Below are 21377 nucleotides of genomic sequence, written 5' to 3' on the forward strand. Positions count from 1 at the left end.
AAAATGCTGCTGAGGAAAAGAGAAAAAGAAGAGCCTCGAGCTATTCCTACTCCCACACCGTTCCCGGATTGCACATCCTTTCATCCATCTCCTCTGTTCTTGTAATCAACACGCACAAGTGCTGTATATAAAACACCTCCTCTGGTCACTCCAGGGACCGGTGGGCTGGCATTTGCCAGGTGGCGCACCAGGGAGATCTGGAAGAGTGTTTCCCTTTCAGTTTCAGGCTAGGAAGGAGTGTCTAGTGCCTTGCACTCCACAATTTTACGTTCCATTCTGCACAGGGGGAAACCCCTGTACTGGCACACTCTTGACGTGAAATACATGGCGCCTGCTTTCAGGTCGGCGGTGGAAAGTACTGGCCTTTGCCCCAAACACTGACTGTATGATCACAGACTTATTAGAGTTGGAAAATATCACTTTGGAAATAATTCTTTACTGCAGCCTCCACAGCAATCTCATTTTTCTTCCTGAGGGACACATTTTAAAGAGCCAGATGGTGCCCGTGCCACCGCAGAACTCCCTGTTCTCTCCCCCACCCCCATGGATTAGCAGCCAACACTTTCTTTTTATCCAGAGAAAATATTTATGTGCATTTGTTTAGCACTATGCCAAATATCTCACTTGGTCCTCACACAATAAGATGATGGAAATACATAATTTACCACAAATTTAAAATAAGGGGCCTAAGGCACAGAGATACATAGTGACTTACAGAAAGTCACACAGCACTGGAAAGAAGCAGGGAAGACTTGGATGGAGGACTTCTGAGGCATATCCAATGTTTTTTTCTGCCACAACAGAGGACATCTCTGATTCTATTTCATACCTAAATTTTTCCATTAAGTTTAAGTCCTGAACAGCTTGCTGTGTCGGAGGAAGCACAAGGAAGCCAGCATGGCCGGAGCTGCATACTTGAGGGAACAGGTGGTAGGAAAGGAAGGAGGAGACAGCCAGGCAGGATTGTACAGGTCATGGTGAGGACTTTGGATTTTATTTTAAGTTTGATGGGAAGAGGGCATGACATTATTTGGTTTATGATTTAAGGGGATCACATTCAGAGGATATTTGGAAGAGAGACTGTAGGATGCAAGAGGAATGTAAGAAAACAGTGAGAAAGTCACTGCAGTAGTCAAAGCAAAAGAGGATGATGCTGCGTCTGGCTCCCATTAGCACACAAATGTACCGCTATTTCTTTTATTTCTCCTGACCTCATGACTCCCACCAGCTACGGCCTGACATCCCTGCCCCTCTTTGAAGCAAATGGCCTCCAAAGGGTAGTCTATATTCACTGTCTCCAATTTCTCTGCTCTCATTCTCTCTGAAACCTTTAACACTCATGTTTTTGTGGACCGCTACCCCTCTGAAGAGTCCCCCTGCCAAGGTCATTCTTGGCATCCACATTGCCATATTCAGTGATCAGTTCTTTGTCCTTACCTTGCCCAGCAGCAGTGAGGGTTACCATGTACATTTGCACAGGATAAGGCACCTGGAAGAGAGGTTGGGGTGCTGAAATCTTATCCACACTGCACTTGTTGAGCTGCAGGTTTGCAGGAGCAAATCTCCTGAGAGAGGGTGCTTTTTCCTACTGCACACTAAGCATTGCACTGATGAGTAGCAGTTAACCCGTCAGCAGCAGTTGACATAGTTAATCACATTCCTCCTTAATGCACTTTCTTTACTTCGTTTCTAGGTCCCCACGAACTTGGTTTTCCTCCCACCTCACTGGTTGCTCTTGTCAGTCTTTTTTACTAGTTCTTCATCTTCTTTCAGTATATATAGTAATGTTTAGTAAACTAAACTGCCTGCAGTTTAATTTCTCTTTTTCCCCACACTTACTCTTATGTGATATCATCTACTTCCTTAACTTCAATGCGATTTCTACATCCATGACTCCCAAAATTATATCTCCAGCCCTGTCTCCCTGAATTCCAATCTTTTAAATCCAACTGCACCCTCAGCATATCCATCTGGATGTTTAATAGACACCTCAAAGTCAACATGTCCCAAACTAAAACCTGATCTCTGCCTCCTGAAATCTCTCCACCCACTGTCTTCCCATCTTAATACCAGGCACCTCAACTCTTCCAGTGGCTCCGACTAAACACATTGAATTACTTTGCAGACTTCTTCTCTGGCAAACCATACCCCAACCATCAGCATATACTATAGGCACTATTTTCGAATCAAAGCCTGTCTACCATTGAACTGCTTCCCACCTTCACTACCCTGGTTTGAGCCGTCATCACCGCTGCTCACTTAACTGCATCAGCCTCCTCTCACCTTTGCCCGTCCATTCCATTTTTGACACAGCTGTCAGGCAATTCCTGTGAAAATGGTGCCACTCCTCTGCTCAAACCATTCTAGGGTTTCCTAATTTCCCTCAGGAAAACACGCCAAAAACTTTTTATCTTTCTTCTTTGCTTCTCTGATCATGTCCTACTACTCTCTTCCTTGTAAAGCCACCTTGCTCGTCCAATTATCTTCCAACTTTAGGGCCTTTGCATTGGGTGTTTGCTTTGCCAGAAACACTTTCCCCAAACTATTTATGTGATTACGTATCTCTCCTCCTTTAGACTTTAAATTTTGTCTTTTGAAATCACTACTCTTATTCTCCCCCTATTTCCCTGGTATGCTCTATTCCCTTTATCCAGCCTTATTCTCTTCCACAGTGCTTGTCATCTTCAAACATTTGGTTATTATGCTTAATTTGCAGTCTGTCTCCCCAAAACTACAATTTAACTTCTTTGAAAGCAACAATTTTGTCTGTGTCAAGGTCTAGAATAGAGTCTTACACATAATAAGTGTTCAAAAATATTTATTGGGTGGATGAAAGAAGGAGACTATGTTATTAAATTCTGACTAATTTTTATTCCAAATGTGTCCAAAAATGTAATAGTAAGCAGTCATGTAAGCTGTTAGAATATTTAATGACTTGGAAAGCTATTTACAATCTAGTGCAAAAACTTCTTACATACAATCAGGTTTCAGAAGAGTAGATACAATATGATGCAATTTTTATTTAAACCATGAATATATTTGAATATAAAAACTGGAAAGAAATACCTATTACACAAATTTATCTGAAGTGCCTACTATGCACCAGGCATTATGGCACTTAACTCTCTCTGGGGTGAGATTATAAATTGCTTTAATATCTTCTACATAGTTATCTGTATTTTATGTATTTAGACCCTAATCATCTGTTAATTTTATAATAAATATAATTAAGCTGATTGTTTTCATTTGCTTATGTGCTCTTGAGTGGTCTTTCCTGGGCAACACATTTTCAGGATACATGGCCCTGCGTGAATACTGGTTTACTACAGTGTTAATAGAATGGGCTACAAATGGAGTTCTCTTTCTTTTTTAAAAAGTGTTATTTATTTGTTTTTAGAGAGAGGGGGAGGGAGGGAGAGGGGGAGGAAACATCAATGTGTGGTTGCCTCTCAAGTGCTCCCTACTGAAGACCTGGCCTGCAACCCAGGCATGTGCCACGACTGGGAATCAAACTGTCAATCGTTTGGTTCACAAGCCAGCATTCAATCCACCGAGTCACACAAGCCAGGAGTGGAGGTCTCTTTTAAATCCCACAAACTAGAGAGAATCCCAGATCTCACTGCTTGTTCAAACAACTGCAGGAATAGCTATGACATCAGCAGGTAACTTTGCTCCAGCAACAAAAGAGATATTCTAGGCAATTTGTAGACAATTGGGATAAGAGCACACATTACACCGTTGCCACCATCCCTGGTCTTAGCATTTTAATTGCTTGTTAATAAGACACTTTGGAAAGCCTTGAGCATAAGAGAGACAATACACGTTAAATTTCAGTATGATCATCTTGTATTCATTAAATCACCGCCAACTAGAACATGATTTCCTTTGTAAGAGGATGCACTATTATTTGAACAGTAAATTCTATGCACAGGTTTGAAGAGCAAACTTTACCTGGTGTTTATCCCCTTGGGGTATTTCTATAACATGCTATTTGAAGATTTCTCCATTTCAATTTTTAAAAACCTCCATCTGCAGATGTTGAGTCAGGCTGTGAAATCCTCAGCATTACAGTGGGACAGATGTTTTCAGTGCTGATTTTTTTCACTGTCACTTTGTGCTTTGTTATATTAGTCAGATAATGAAATGATTAATTAGCTCTTTTCTTTTTGCCACAGGATCATTTTATAAAATGGCAAATTAAGAGCTTTGAAAATGAGACATCTGCACTGAGCACGCAGGTCTCTAAGTCCAGGTGTGTCTTCTAGCCATGCTCATTTCACTGAAATGCAGGGGCTTCTGTATAGACATTCGTTGCTGGGAATGGTGGCCCCATCAGCTTTTCTTGCTGAGCAGCCCAAATATCACTTATTTATCTGTAAATAACCAACTGGGGGCAAATCAGCAACATGGTCCTGGTTTCTGGGAAATATTTCTAGTGGAGTTCACTCCAAGCTAAGCTTTGTCTCTCAGATGACATCAACAGTGAGAGTCTTCACCCATGTTGACTATCCTGTGATGACAGATCCAATGAAAGAGTCAATAGCCCTTTTCTGGAGGGTTTATCTACCCCAAATGCAATTCACTACTCCATCTACCTCATCAACCCAGGGCCCCAACCTTTGCAGTTTGCTCATTATACAGGTGATGTACTCAGCCAGCCACGTGTCCAAGTTCTTTTGTCTCGTTAGCCTCTTTGGCCCTCATTGTGAATATGAGTGTTTTCTGAACAAGAAAGAATTTTATTCAATGTGAGCTTCTCTCCCCTCCCTGCAACTCCCAGTCCAGTCCCATGGCTGGCAGACAAGTTTGTCAGGGAAAAACTAGCAGACAAATCAGCTGACATATTGCCCGAAGCAACCAGTCAAAAAATAACACTTTCTCAGGATGTTGCTATAACTACTATGTTCTGTTAGAAGAGACATTCTTTCTGCTAGTAAGGATGTTGAGTTAGGAGATGCCACAGAAAGTAAGAGCTCAAAGATGATCACTATTGTGCAGCCATGGGTGATGGGGCATGTGGTGATCAGCTGAGTACACTAATGTATTAGAGCATTTGTTTAATGTAGTCAAGGTCAAGGAGGTCTGCTTCACAATGGTGCTAGACAGGAAACTCAAAATATTATGTATGCCAGCAACAAGTGCCATGATTGATTTTTTGTTATGGAATTAATCTGTCAAGAGTTGCTGTTTCAGGTTTGCTGCTGTGAATTATATGTCCAGTTCAGCTGGAAGACATAGTGGTAGAGGAAAGGGCTAAGCTGTCTTTGGCTATTTACCTCAATCAGAGCTTTGTTAAGTGCTTGCTGCTACTGTCGTTCATAGAGAGGTAGACGTGTGAACTGGGGCCAAACATCATTTCATTTAAATTGCGGTGAAAAATAGACCCCCGTGTGGCAGCCAAACCAGATAGGAAGGGTTTGCAGGAACAAGTATAAAGGACACAGGGACAATAATGGGGTGGGGGGCAGGTAGAAACAGGAGGGAGGTGGGGAGAGCTGGGGGGTGGGCCGCGATGAGGGTAAAAGGCAGTGAACTGTACTTGAACAACAATTAAGATAAAATTAATTGAATAAATAAATAAATAAAATAAGGTGTAAACATATTTATTCCTGTTAAGATGTAAATGGGCATAATATTGCATTCTGATACAGCTGTATAAATGTTTGTACTTCTATAATCTTGATAATAATAAAGCTTTGAGGTTATTTTTTAAAGAATAGATGGGGATGGAATGGTTAAATTTCTTAACCTATGGGTCCAGCCCCAGAGACTCTGATTTATTGTATCTGGGTGGTGCCCAGGGAGCCCCATTTTAACAAACATCACAGGTGGTCCCCAACCTCACTTGAAAAAGAGGAGTAAGGTATTGAGGCATCACCATGATTGATAATGAGTTGTTAGACAAAGAATAATGCCCCTCTCCATGCAGCTTCCTGTTCAAAGCAGGAGGATGTCTGCACCATGACCAAAAGCAAGCATCCTTTATTTTGTGTACATCACATTGTAAAGTAATTTCATAGGCAAGACTCTTCTGAAATAAATTTAATTTTGATTCCCATATCCCTCTCCTTTCCACCTCCTTGCTGCTCCTGGAGAGCTATTTCGGGGGGAGTCACAAAATACATGAATAATTATTAAAACAATCTATTCATCCTCTAAGAGGATGGTCAAAAAGTTTTTTTAGAGAAGCATGAGTTTTTTTGTTATTTTGTTTTGTTTTTCAAAAATGCTTCAGCCAAAGCTCAATTGATTGACAATTTAAATCCCTTAAAGGCAGGAAATATAAAAATATAAAATCATGCGATCTCAGAGGAAGCAGATCTGTTATAGATTATCTAACCAAACTCATCTAAAACATGAATTCCTTCTACAACATCCCCTCTAAGAAATAGTAACCACTAACAATGCCTGAAACTTACATAGCAAGCACGTGTTTAAATTTGTTAACTATTTAATCCTCAGAACATTGCCATTTAAACTAAGCATTGCTTTAGTCTCCATTTTAAACTGAGGCACAAAGAAAGCACAGCTCGTGAAGGGGTGGGGCTGGGATTTCAACCCAGGCAATGTGTTTCTGGAGGGTGTGCTTACCCATTATGCTACACTGCTTCCCCTGGAAGATTTGCTTAAACACCTGCAGGCATGGGGAGTCAGTAGCTGCAGAAATTGCTTACTTCATTCTCATTTGTTCTGGTGTGCAGGCATATCTTCTGATGACCTGAAGTCTTCTTCTCTAATATTTCCACCAATTCCTCTGAAATTAGAAGAATATTTAATCTGTACACTGCCAAAAATCTTTTCCTAGGAATTCTCAGATTTGTTCTCCAAGACTTAATTCATATGTTACTTCTCTGAAAAGTTTTTAGTTCTGAGAGTTAACTATTGGTGTATTTTTTTCTTTTACAAGTTCTTTGTGTGTATAATTATTACTTCATTGGTATGTTTTCTGATGTAATATTTAAAAATAAAATATTTTAAATATGAAGTAGAACTTCATATTTTCTTATTGAATTTCATTCAAGGTTGAGCCTATTGAGATATACTGTTATACCAAAATATTGCCCATTAGTCTTGGTTTTATGTTAACATTTAATAAAAACATAAAGAAATCAAGCTTCACAACGGTTAAGTTACCCAAGGTTCTCTGGTAAGTGAATTGGCATCCAGTTCTCTCTGACTTAAAAATGCATGCAAATGCAATTGCTTGCTCTGGCTACCCTCTGCTTTCCAGTGCATCTGTTTCTGGCTTGCTTCAGACTCAATCCCCGTCCCTCCCCACTAGCGTGAGAGGGGCATGGCTTCAGGGGATTTCCTTGTTTCGGCAGCCACCTTGCTCTCTATTCTTCATTTTTATTTGACTTGAATCGTGACAGAAGGCATTGTCTTGACATACTGCATAATCCCACTGTAGCTTTTGGCTTAATACTAGCTCTTTTTAGTCATTTCAACTATATTATCTGTGATTATGGTTTTTAAAAACAACTTAAAGTCATAATGAAATTAATTCACCACTGTGCTAATGTTCAGAAAAGATATTCTAAAGGCTAATGTGAATTAGTAGGGGGAGGTTTAAAGCTCTGATGCTGGTCTAGAAGATGAGACAGAGTCAAAGGTGTCGGCATTATTTTTTCTAGACAAAATAATGTTTAGAAAGGTATTTACAAGTTTATAAATTAGACAGAAACCTGCAACTGTCAAGCAGTGTGAGGGCTTGTACTAAGATGGAAGGAAGGTGTCACGACAATGGAGATCGCCTCAAAGATCACTCTGAATCCTAAAAATAAGGACAGTAATAGGAAAGAAAAATATAAAATTCTCACTGTAGGATCTGGAAATACTTTCTAATCTTTAATTTTTCTTTTCCTTTCCCATTACCTACATAGGGCATTCTTTACCACCATTTTTTTAACTACCTGTCCCCATTTTCATCCTAAATCATTTTTTTACTCCTTTCTTCTCTGATTAACTTAACAAGGTATTGTTAGAAAACAACTATGATCCTAAAACTTTCGTGAGTCACTCTGAAAGATTCATAGAAAGATAACTACAGTACCCTTTTTAGAATTTTAAATCAGTTGGTGAGACAGACTACACAGAGGGGAAACAGCCCTCTTGCTGATACATTCAGTGTATCTTCCAGGACTAACTCCATCATGCTAGATACATATGCTGATACATAGCATTTATTCATGTATCCTGAAGACATTCAGTGAATGCCTGCTCATGTAGTATTCTGATGGAAGCTTAGGGAAATGAAGATGAGTGAGATATGCTGCTCTCTGACCTCGAGGTCTCAACTACAATACTGGGAGAGACCAAAACAAAAAGAGATAATCAGAAGTCACCCTGCCTGGGCTTTGTGTTAGGTCTGGAAAGACAAGTAGTGTTTTACTATATGCAGAGCAGAAGGAAGCTAGTGAGGCGGCACAATTCAGCTCAGCAACACGACAAGAGAAATCCAGAAGGTGGTAAAGCACACAGTCTGGGGAGGAAAGTGGCTTTGTATCTGGAGAAGAATTGGAGAGGAGTGAGGAGTCAGCCCGAATAAGAGGACTACTTTGAGGATGGGGCTGTTAACACTGTTGCTAGGGCCTTGTGTGGGGAAGAAATGCAGTGTGATGCTGTGCTTTACTAAAAAAGACAGCTGAAGCTCTGTTTCTTTTTTAAAATAATTTTTATTTTACATATACATGTATTGTTTTATGACATTATTTTATACACACGCCAGAATTAATAGAGTCCCTCTAGCCTCTGCACTCCATCCCTAACATCTATAGGATCCAGAGCAAGATGTATGTTTAAATATTTATAATTTATAAATAAAAATGTTAGATAAAAACTGTTCTATCTCTCTATCTTCAAGTATGTCTCTCTGAAGACATAAAAATACGTCTTCGAAATAACCTGGAAGATAGTTTTGAATTTAAGAGTTCTTAGTATCTTCCAAGTTCCATGCTTGAGTATTGTGATTTTGGAAAATCTTGCTCATCATCCACTCTTTCCACACTGTGGGATGTTCAAACATATATGGACACTTCTGTGCACTTGACAAGCTCCTTTGTACCCTTACACAGCCACAAAAAAACACCCAGGGACCAGAGGTATGTTCACTGAGGTATGGTCCACACTTGGAAGAGTATATTCAGGGAAGAATTCTGCATAAGTCTTTGTAATGGACTTTGAGCCATGGATTTTGGGCACCCAGATTGTAGCCTAAAAATGGGGCTTGGGGAAATCAGCTTCTGTTGGGCCTATTTCTTTGCCCTTGGCACTTCTACCCAGCAAGTTGGGGCATGGAGAGGAGAAGGGTCACAATGGTGTCCACTAAAGTGCAGAACACAGGGCGGAGACCTCTCTCTACCAGCTCTAATGGCAGTATTCCCCTACCCCATCTTGCACTGGTTACATTATCTTGAGTTCTTTACCTGAACTTAGAAATGAGGTTAGAAATGAAGACTTTTTATGCTGGATGTTTCCAAAGCTTCTGATTAGATGGTACCTTTTAAAGGCCTGTCTATGGCAGCCAACTTCCTCCAAGCCAGAGTCAACAGTCAGTTTGTGTGTGGGTGAGCATGTGTTGGAGGAAAAAGTGAAATGGGGTACTCACCTTTCTTACAGGTCAAACATGATGGATTATTAGTTATCAACATTAAATTCTTTTCAAATTTCTTTAGCTAATATTTTCATGTGTTTCTCCACCAGTGTAGAGAAGAATACCTCTTTTTTCATCGAGGCTGGAAAATACATTTAGGAAATGGAAAAAATACATTTAGGGAATGGAAAAAGCCCTGTCCCTTATGACCATAAAGAAGTGTAGGCAGGATTCCACCCGAGGAAGGGGTAGGGGTGAGGCGGTTGTGAGAGTATCGTGTTGTGAGTTCTATCCTGGGAGACAGTGGAAGGGCTTCGGATAATGGGTCTGAGGGCACAAGGACTCTTGCCCCACTCCTTTTACAGGCATGTGGAGGATGTGGTGCCAACCACAGTGGAGACAGACCCATGAGAGTAAGGGTCAGCAAGGTTAACAGAGAAGAGCCTGAGTACTCTTATCAGACTTGCATTTCCCCTTGGCTACTTGATGGCAAAGGCAGGACCCCAACACCCTGAATGCTGGAAGCTATTACTACATTTTTCTATGAATAGCACTGCCCATCATTTGAGACATATGGCCATAAGAGACTTTGTGTTTGTTTTTCAATTCTTAGTCCTTATCTTACTTGGCCACTCAGCAACATTTGACACAGCTAATCAGTCTCTGCTCCTTGAAAAACTTTCTTCAAGTGGCTTTCAGCCTATTACTTTCTCTGGATTTACTTCCTACTTCACCAGCATCTTCTCTTCCTCTTTTTCCTTTTCTTCTTCTTTTTCCTCTTCTTCTTCTTCTCCTTCTTTTCTTCTTCTTCTCTCCCTCTCCTTCTCTTTCTTCTTGTAAGTTTTTTTTATCTGTTCCTCCATATCTCCTTAGCTTACAAGCATTGGAGTGCCCCACGGCTCAGCCCTCAGACTTCTTTGCTTCTTTCTTGTTATCACTCTTTGGATGACCTCATCCAGTCTCTTGGCCTGAAAAGTCAGCTATATGCAAGGATTCCTAGATTGGAATTTCCATGCTGGATCTCTCCTCTGAACTCCAGATTAATATATCCATCTATTTAATCAACAGGTTATTTGAAAGTCTATTGTTAAATTAAAATTGGATATTGCTTCCGGTCAAGACAGTGGCTTAGGCAGACATGGCTAGCCTCTTTGCACAACCACATCAAAATTACAACTAAAATATAGAACCATTACTCAGAAGCATCAGAAATCAAGTTGAATGGCAGTCTGACAACTACAGAATTAAAGAAATCACATACACCAAAACTGGCAGGAGGGGCCCAGATGCGGAATGGGCTAGTCTCTCACCCACATGTAGTGGATAAAAACCCAGGGGGGGATATCTCAGGAGCAAGCAGGCCCAGCCCCACACCAGGCCTAGGGTTCCAGTGCCAGGAAGATAAATCCCAACAATGTCTAGCTTCGAAATCCAGCAGGGATTAAGTTGCTGAAAGAAACTTCTGGAGCCCTAAACAGTTCCTCTTAAAGAACCCGCACACAAACTCACCTAGTCAGACTCACTGCCTCTGAGCTCCACTGCTGGGGTGGCAGATTGAAGGGCACCAATGGCATACAAAGAGTAACTGAAGTGTCTGGCATCAGAGCAAGCAGAGACCATTGTCCTTTTTCTGAGCCCTTCCCCTGAAGAGCCATGGAGCTGGCAGGCTGGTGTCATATTTGAGACTTCATCAACCCAGCTAACACTGATTGATCCACTTTGTAGATCCCCGGAGACTCTACCTCACCCACCTTATGGACCCACTAAAGTTGCTTTTCCATATGGATGGCTGGTCTTGATTCATGCTTCACAACTTCCTTAATCCTATGAAATAAGCAACAGCTGGCCTCAGTGAGCCCCATGCCCAGCACTAGCAGCAGCCAGCCTAGATTCACAGCTTGACCTTGCCTGAGAATCTCCAAGCCCAGCACAAGTAGCAGCCTTCTCAGATTGCTTTGTAGCTCAGGAATGGCGGCCCTGGAAAGAACACAGATGGGGCTGACCTTGGCCGACACCACTCTGGAAACTCTAGGGTCAGCATACATAGTGGACAGTTACAGATCACTTCAGAGCACTGGGGCCCTGCCTCAACACAGCTGACCCTCCACAGAGGGTGCAGGTTTGTGGTGAGTGGTCACAGTCATCCTTTCAGCTGACTGGCCCAGAAAATCCCTCCCATTGATCTGCCAACAGCAACCCAGGCTCAACTACAAGAGGAGGGTGTACTCAGCCCACAGGAAGGGTGCACCTTGAATACCGAGCTTAGGTGACAGAGGAGGCTGTACCGCTGGACCCCTTCAGGACACCTGCTGCATTAGGGCACATTGCCAAGACACAGAGTCAAAGCAGCTCTACCTAATACATAGAAACAAACACAGGTAGGCTGCCAAAATGAGGAGACAAAGAAACATGGCTCAAGTGAAAGAACAGATCAGAACTCCAGAAAAAAAGGTAAATGAAATGGATATAACCAATCTGTCAGATGCAGAGTTCAAAACATTGGTTATTAGAATGCTCAAGGAAACTAGTGAATACCTCAAAAACATAAAAAACATTCAGTCGGAAATGAAGGATACACAACTAGAAAAAAAGAACAATTTACAGGGAAACAAGAGTAGAGTGGATGAAGCTGAGAATAAAATCAATGATTTAGAACATAAGAAAGCAAAAAACAACCAATCAGAACAACAAGAAGAAAAAAGAATCCAAAAAATGAGGGTAGTATAAGGGGCCTCTGGGACAACTGCAAGAGGTCCAACATTCACATCCTAGGGGATCCAGAAGGAGAAGAGAAAGAGCAAGAAATTGGAAATCTATTTGAAAAAATAATGAAAAAAAACTTCCCTAATTTGGCAAAGGGAAGAGACATGCAAATCCAGGAAGCACAAAAAGTCCCAGTCAAGTTAGACCCAAAGAGGACCACACCAAGACACATCAAAATTAAAATGCCAATGGGTAAAGATAAAGAGAATTTTACAAGCAGCAAGATAAAAGAATTTAGTTACCTACACAGGAGTTCCCATAAGACTGTCAGCTGATTTTTCAAAAACAAACTTTGCTGGCAAGAAATATTCAAAGTGATGAAAATCAAGGACCTACAACCAAGATTACTTTGTCCAACAAAGCTATCATTTATAATGGAAGATCAGATAAAGTGCTTCCCAGACAAGGTAAAACTAAAGGAGTTGGTCATTACCAAGCCATTATTATATGAAATGTTAAAAGGTCTTATTTAAGAAAAAGAAGATCAAAACTATGAACACTGAAATGACAACAAACTCATAACTATCAACAATTGAATCTAAAAAACAAACTAAGCAAACAACCAGAACAGGAATTATGGGTATGGGGATCATTTGGAGTGTTATCAGCTGGAAGTGGGATGAGGGAAAAAGGGAGAAATGGTGCAGGGATCAAGAACCATAAATGGTAGCTACAAAACAGACAGGGGGATGTTAAGAATTGTATAGGAAATAGAAAAACCAAAGAACTTATATACACAACCTATAGACATGAACTAAGGGGGAGATCGCTGGAGGGAAGTGGGGTACCAGGCAGACGGGGTAAAAGGGAAAAATTGGGACAACTGTAACAGCATAATCAATGAAATATACTTAAACAAGAATTGGATATTGACCCACTGTCATATATCCAATATGACCTTCAACATAACTTTCTCAATAATTGATAGAATAAACAGTCAAAATTGAATATGGATAAATGAAATTTAAACAGTACAATGAATGATTTAGAAGTAGTAGGAACATTTACAGGAATAAGTATAAAGGACACCTGGGCAAAAACTAAGGGGGTAAAAGTGGGAGGGAGGTGGGGAGCACTGGGGGGTGGTGGGATAGGAGTAAAAGACAGAAAACTGTACTTGAATAACAATTAAAATAAAATTAAAAAAAAGAACATTGTACTCCAAAACTGTATACCAGAGATGAACATTGTATGCATCTCTGGTATACATGGACTATTCATGAAAATTAATAGTGTACTAGTTCATAAAGAGAGCCTCAATAAATTTCAAAGAATAAGTACTGTCATAGCTTATTTTCTGATCACGCTGTATATTATTATAAATTAATAAAGAACTAAAAAACTCTAAATGTTTAGAAATTTTAAATTATACTTCAAAACAACTCCAAGTAGAAAAAAACAATGAAATTCAGAAATACTTATAACTGAACATTTTTGAGACATTATATATAAAAACTTGTGCTATGCAGATAATGCATTACATAGAGGAGAATTTATAGCCTTAAAGGCTTATACCCATATACAAGATTTCCTTTGGGTACATGTAGGAGTCAAACTACTGGGCCATATGTAATAGAAATGTTCAAGTTCACCATGTAATAGCAAGGAGTTTTCCAAAGAAGCTATATCAATTTATAATACCTGTATCAGCTGCACATGACAGTTCTTATGGTTCTACACAATCACCAACACTTGATATTTTCCTACTATTCATTTTTTATACTAATCTATTATTGGATAAATGTCATAAACATCTTTCTGCCAGATTTCTGATTCTCATGCTTCTCTTCATATGTCTTCTTGTGAACAGGAGTATAAAAAACTTCCATGTAATAAAACTTGTTTTTGTTTATGAATTAAGTTTTTATGTCTACTTTAGGAAATCCTTACCATCCCAAGATCATAAAGAAATTCGCCTACACTCTGTTTTAAAAGGTTTATGACTTTTCCTCTCATGCAAGAATTTAAACTATCTGGAATTGATTTTTGTGTCTGGCATGAAGTAAGGGCCTAATTTCCCCTTTTGTTTAGTGAAGAACAAATTTTCCCAGTGCCTTTTATTATGTAATCTGTCATTGCAACACTAATCTGCAATGCCAATTTTCTCGTATATCAAGCTTCCATATTAAATGGGTTGATATCTAGATTCTTGTTTTTTTTTTGTTGAGTTATTTATGTACCCCTGAGCTACTAAAAAGGTGGTCGCTGCTATAGATTTATAATTTAAAAAAATATCTTGTAGGGAAATTTTCTCTCACTTCCCTCTGTAAAAAACAGGCAACTTTATGACATCAGGTTCTCTTATCCATGATCACATTACAGCTTTCCATTTATTTACATATTGTACACGAATGTCCATAGTAATAAAACCGAGAGTCAACCCACTCTCTATCAATAGCAGAATGGTAAGTTGTGACATATTCAAAACATGGAATAATATAAAACCGTTAAAATGAGTGAAGAATAGAGTACATATGTACATGGATGGCTTTCAAAAATAATTTTTAATAAAACGAAGTAAATCATTGATATGCTATATAATGACATGTATATAAAATGTGTAAAATAGCAAAATAAAATAACATATATTTTCAGGAATACATACACATCTGATAAAACTAAATAGGAAACAAAGGAAATAATTAACAATGAATTCAAGGTTCAGTTTTCCTCTGAAACAGAGGAAGAGTGGGCAGTATGCTGGGGCACAGAATAGAGTAGGACTTCTAGTGTATAAGCGATGTTCTATTCCTACAACTGAGACATAGGTCTATTTGTATTTGCAGATTATATATAAAAATATATATTATATTAACATATGGTATTTGTCTTTCACTACCTGGCTTATTTCACTCAGCATAATGCTTTCCAGTTCCATCCATGCTGTTGCAAAAGGGTGGAGCTCCTTCTGTCTTTCTGCTGCATAGAATTCCGTTGTGTAAATGTACCATAGTTTTTTGATTCAGAATAGCACCCCCAAAGATGTCAATGTCCTATTCCCCAATATCTGTGAGTATGTAATATTACAGGGCAGTGGGAATTAAAGTAGGAAACCAGCTGACCTTAAAATAAAGAGATGTTTTGAATTATTTGGCTGGGCCTGATACAGTCAAAAGTGTTCTTAAATGGGTAAGAGGAAGGCAGAGGACTCAGAATCAGAGAGATGGCATCACAAAATAGATTCAACCAGCTGTGGTGGTTTTGAAGATGGTAGAAGAGACCACAAGACAAGGTATGGGAGCAACCTCCATAAGCTGTTTTAAAAAACAAGGAAACAAGTCTCCCCTCATTGCCTCCGGATGAGAACACAGCCCTCCCAATGCCTTGATTTTAGCTCAGTGGGACTCACTTCACACTTCTGACCTAAAGAGCTGAATGATAATAAATCTGTGTTGTTTTTTAAAATATTGTATCAGCAATATATATTGTAATATATATGATATATTACACACATATCACATCTATCATATATTACATATATACATACATGATGTGTGTGTATATATAATGAGAACAGTTTGTATGACATCAATGTAAACTGGTAGCCAAGGAGACAGTGGACTGGAATGGATATGTGTGAACAATGACGACTGCATTGTACTAGTCAGTAGGGGTGATAGAGCTGTTGACTAAGCATCTAGACTGTGTCTATTGTATTCAAAATGACTGAGTAGAACAACAGATCTGCTTCAAATTTTGCATTAAACTTGAACATTCCTCCATTGAAACTATTTGGGTGATTCAGAAGGCCACAGCTATAGGCAACTGGTGATTGGCGGCTTCATCATGACAATATGCTTGCTCATGCATGAATGTCTTGCACAGTGTTTTTTGGTAAAACATCACATCACCCAGGTGACTCAGCCTCCCTATTTGGTGCCCTGCAACTTCTGGATTTTCCCAAAACTAAAATCACCTTTTAAAGGAAGACATTTCAGATCATCAATAAGATTCAGAAAAAATATGATGGGGTAGCTGATGGCAATAGGGAGAACTGTGTGAGGTCCCAGGTGCCTACTTTGAAGGGGACTGAAGTGTCATTATCCTACATACAATGTTTCTTGTATCTTGTATATTCTTCAGTAAATACCTCTGTTTTTTGTATAAAATGGCTGGATACCTTCTGGACAGAATATGTAGATGGTGCATTCACTGCAAAAAAATCGAATATGAAAATCTTGGAAAATTTTAACAGAGATAAATATTTTTTCAATGACTTCCAAATTAGCTGTGGGAGAGACAACTGTGAAAGATACACGAAGCTGTAAATTTGCTCCTTAAGAAATCAAAACTGAAAATTGTTGAAAACATGGTCATTTATGCAAGAAAGAGAAAATGCACTTTAATCAATACATACATACAGAAATGAAGGTCTGCATTTCTATTCAAAGCTAGGCAAGCAATATGTATTTATGTGTTTAAAGTTATAATCCTAATGTACATATGACTTTATTTTTATGATGTCTTGCTTTACTAAGCTTACCAAATATCCATAATGAGAACATCAGGTAAGAATGTTCTATGGTATGGTATCACTCAACCAAACTAAAATCTAGTCTTTTCTTTCCTCATTACCCAGTGGAGGCTAGTGAAAAAGAGTGGGCAGTTAATAGATACAATATATGTCTGTGTAGTGTGAGTAAAATTTTTAAGTCCTGTTAATGTATCTTATGTTTTCTTGGAATTGATATCCAGCTTATAAATACCATGTCCACTTAATTTATGTTGACTCTTGTGACAGAGACTGTTTTTCTCCTCCTGAAATTATAGCTAGAAAACATTTTCTGATCTCTCTTGCAGCTGGATATGATCATAAGACTGAATTTCAGCCAGTGGAATATAAGTGGAAATGGTGTACACCAACTCTAGGTCTATTAAAAAAACTACCATAAAAACCTCCCAGGAGAGATGATACATTCTTCTTCCTGCTGAATAAAGACGATTCTGCCATAGAATCTGGGAGACACAGTAGAAGACAGCGCAGCATTCAGAGCAAAGGAGCCTTGGTCACTGTAACATAACTGGCAGAAGAGCCTGCCTGACCAGGAATACCTGTGCTGGATGCCCTGAGTAAGCAATCAACTTCAGTGATAAGATGCTTACAAGGTCTTGGGTTTTATCTATAACAGCTGTTAGAACTTAATACTAAGAAAGCTATTTAAGAGAAAACAAAAAGTAATGAGTCTGCCATTGGATTTCTTTTCCTTCTCTCAAGAAAACAGATCCGGAGCCATTCTGTATACACTGTTTGCTCAGAGCCAAAGAAGGAAGAGGGCAACTTCTCATCTGCTGCCCGAGCTTTATAACTTGTGGCAAAGCAGTGTGTGGTCAAAGTTATATTTTTGCCAGTGGACCATCAACCAATGAGTGATGAGATGCAAGGCCTTTAAACACATTCATGGATTCAAAAAAATATTTGTTGAGCAACTATTATGTATTTGAAACTACAAAAGGTTCTGAGGATACAGTACTGTAAAAGTGTTTTCCAAAGTGGAAATACCAGGCGTTACTAACGGAATTATTGATATTATTAAACGTCTAGAATTCATTTATCCATAAAGCCCTCCACACTCTCAAGAAAAGGACAATTTGTTTGCTTTTGTTTAGCTACACCTTGAATTTTGTTTTTCCTCTTCCCAATAGGAATAATTTTAATTTTCCTGAACGTATCTCAGAGTGCTGGTACTCACAATATATCCATGTGCTTCACTGTATTTCCCTGTTCTAATGTATCTAGGTGAACTTATGTGACTAATTCCTGCTGGTAGAAAATTAAAAAGAAGTCCGAATGTTTTCTAATCTGAAGCAGTTAAGAGTGGATATGCCTTCTTCACACATACTCTTTCTCTCTTCCAGCCAAGAGGCAAAGGATCTGGAGATTTCCAAGTTGCAAGACAGAGATAGACCGGCCCCCAACTCATAGCTTGGACAGGGTCCACACAGGATTGCCACATGACCCACGTCGGGCTGCGCCACGAGTGAAAGATAAACATTGGTTATATTAATCCAATGAGATTCAGGTCTTTATTTAGTGAGTAGTATCCTGATAAACGCAAAAGACTGTGCTATATATCAAGACAAAAAACAGTTCAGATGAAATCCTGTTCATCTGAACAGGATTTATTAAAATATTAGAAAAGAAACCAAGGGAAAAAATACATTCTCAATTTCACTTGTATTTTATCGAAGAAGGCTCTTGCAGAAACTCTCAACCTCTTCTAACACCTCAGGAGCTTGCTCTGCCTTTCCTTATCACTGATTCCCAAAATGCCACGTGACCACAGAAAGTTACTGCATCTCACTGGAACTCTGAAATTTTAATATTGAAACAATTAGAAATTGTTATGAGTCAACATGGAATTACTAATGATTTTTTAGCACAAGGGAATTGATTTAATTGGGAAAGAGAATTAAAATACTTTATTAATGTTGATAATGTAATTATCATTAAATATTATTAATATACCAACAGTAATATATGCAGGTATAATGTTATAGGGAGAAAAAAATGAGGGAAAAACAAAGGCTCTGCAACAATTTGTTAGAACTGTTCTTTGGTACAAGAATTTTTATATTATATTTATAAAAGAAATGTGTCCTTTGCTCAAAGTCTGCTAAAGATGAAGAAAGCCAAGAGAAACATACATTAAATATCTTTTTCACCATGAGCATTGGATACTAGCAAAGAAAGCATTGATAAGATGATGCTGCATGTTCATAATACACGTTTCTGTGCTGTTTTCTCAAATATAGTTTACCTACAGTAGCATAAATTGGGAAGGTTTCTTCTGAAAAATTTTCCTGCAGGTTTTTAAATAAACTTTCACTACTTGTTAAGAAACAACTATGTTTATTCTTTAAGCAATATGTGTATTCACTAAGAATTATGCTACTATCATTCTGTTGATAGCTGCAGTTATGAGCCAATTCAAAATCCAAAATATTTGCTTCGGATATTAACTACATGAAGTATACATTCATAAAGATGTTGTTGCAGCACAATTTTCCTTTTTCTTATTAATCACCTTTCTGAGCTCCTTGTTTGCCAGACTTCAGCTTTACTTCTATATTTTCTAATCAGCAAAATGCATTTCCTAAAGAAAACAGCTTGTGCCATTACTGCATGACTGAAAATCCTAGTGCAAGAAAAGCACTAGTGCACTGGTGTTGCTTCCAACCAGCTCCCACAGGGATATGATAAAATGTGTCTAAACATGGAATCATACTCTCCAGAGGTAGGCTAGGGCTGGCGTCATCCTTTAACAAATTGACAATCTGGGAAGGAACTGGGTTCTGTTGAAAAATTTACATACGTTTTTTAAAAAATAATCACAAGCCTTATTTCTTCATCAGTCCCTTAGACCAAGTTTCTATTACTTCTTTATTGGCGTGCCAAGTGAAAATAAGCTGCTGATATATTCAGAAAAACAAGGGCCTCGGGGTTGTTTGCATGGATAGAAATATTAACTTGCATTGGAAACATTGATACACTGAAATCAGACAACAAAACACGTAAGGTTGAGTTTTTGTGTCATATCCCACAAACAGCATTATATTCAACAACAATTAAAAGTACAGAATCACAAACACTTAGATCTGGAAAACACCTCTTATACTGTCTTATTTTAATTTCTTTATTTTCAGGGAAGGAAACAGAGGTCAGAAGGGTCAAGTGACTTACTCGAAATCACACAGCTATTTAAAGATAGAGCAGGGTTGGAAATTCATGTCTTTCAAATAATTGAACATTCCTCTCATACATACATTTGCACAGGGTTTACCAGATAAGTTACGAGTGACTGGAAGCCAATGCACCACCCAAATAATCCAGGGTGATACCTGTAGGCAGAGCTGTTCATTGATTTGCTACAGATACTTGAAGAGGAACTTGAAAATACACCACTCTCAAAACTCATTTAAATTCAATATAACAAATGTTTATGGAGACCCTTTTATGAGAAGTCACAGAATGGGGGAATTTGGTCACTTTGTATATTTGAACATCTAACAAAACTTTGTGGGATATTCTCATGGAAGGCACATGTGTCCTCTGCATATTTTGCTTCACAGGCCTGCGCTCAATCCACTGAGCTACACCAGCCAAGGCTCCGCTGCAAATTTTAATTTGCATATGTCCATCAGCACACAACCAGGCAACGGAGAGCAAAAGGGAAAGGAGCATTTTGGTTTTTGTGGGAGGAGACAGAGGACACAGCAAAGGGGTCATGAAGAAAGAGAGACTAAATCTCTTCTGCACCTAAACTGGAAGTCTTGTCCTGTTTTTTTTTTCTCTCTCTCTCTCTTTCTGTTTTTCTGTCTTCTTCCTTCTCATCACCTTTCATTCCCCAGGGCTTCTCAGAAATAGTAGAAGTCTGAGATATTTTAGGTCTGGGATATTTCCTCTTTTCAAAAAAATTTTTTGAGGTTGTAAGTCCATAAAAATAAATGACAAATCAGGATATGTATATTAAATGTTTTCATTTAACAAGTAGGCAACTTTAATGTACACACAAAACAATATCATTGCACTGTTCATAATATCATTACAATTTTTCAAAGAATTATTTCACTGCTTAATAGGCACTGTGATCCTAACTGGATCACAGTGTCAGAAAGGTGCCCTCTTCCTAAATCGTGTTTCTGTATTCTTTCTCACCTGTCTGTATGATTGGATGAAAAAACACATAGGTTTAAATAGACTTCTATGTACATGCCAACCTCCTCTCCCTCCCTTTCTCCCACCCACTTTAAAAATCGCCATCTTTCCCCTTCTCCCACTGCCTGTACCAGAGAGGGCGGAGCGCAGTGTTTCAAGAGCCGGAGTTCCAGAGTTCGCTTGGATCCTCTCGCTGGGTTTGAAGTGGAGAGAAGTCGGGCAGCTGCAAACCAAAAAGGGGAGTTCTCTGAGGGAAGCACCAGCAACGTTGTGAAGGTACAAAATTTCAGAACAAACCAAGTGAGATGGGATAAGCATTATTTTAATCTTGAGACTCAAAGTCCAAGGAGAAAGCTGAATGAATGA

Source organism: Artibeus jamaicensis, unplaced genomic scaffold, assembly GCF_021234435.1.
Source record: "Artibeus jamaicensis isolate MK-2021 breed Jamaican fruit bat unplaced genomic scaffold, CSHL_Jam_final scaffold_1019, whole genome shotgun sequence".
Lineage (NCBI taxonomy): Eukaryota > Metazoa > Chordata > Mammalia > Chiroptera > Phyllostomidae > Artibeus > Artibeus jamaicensis.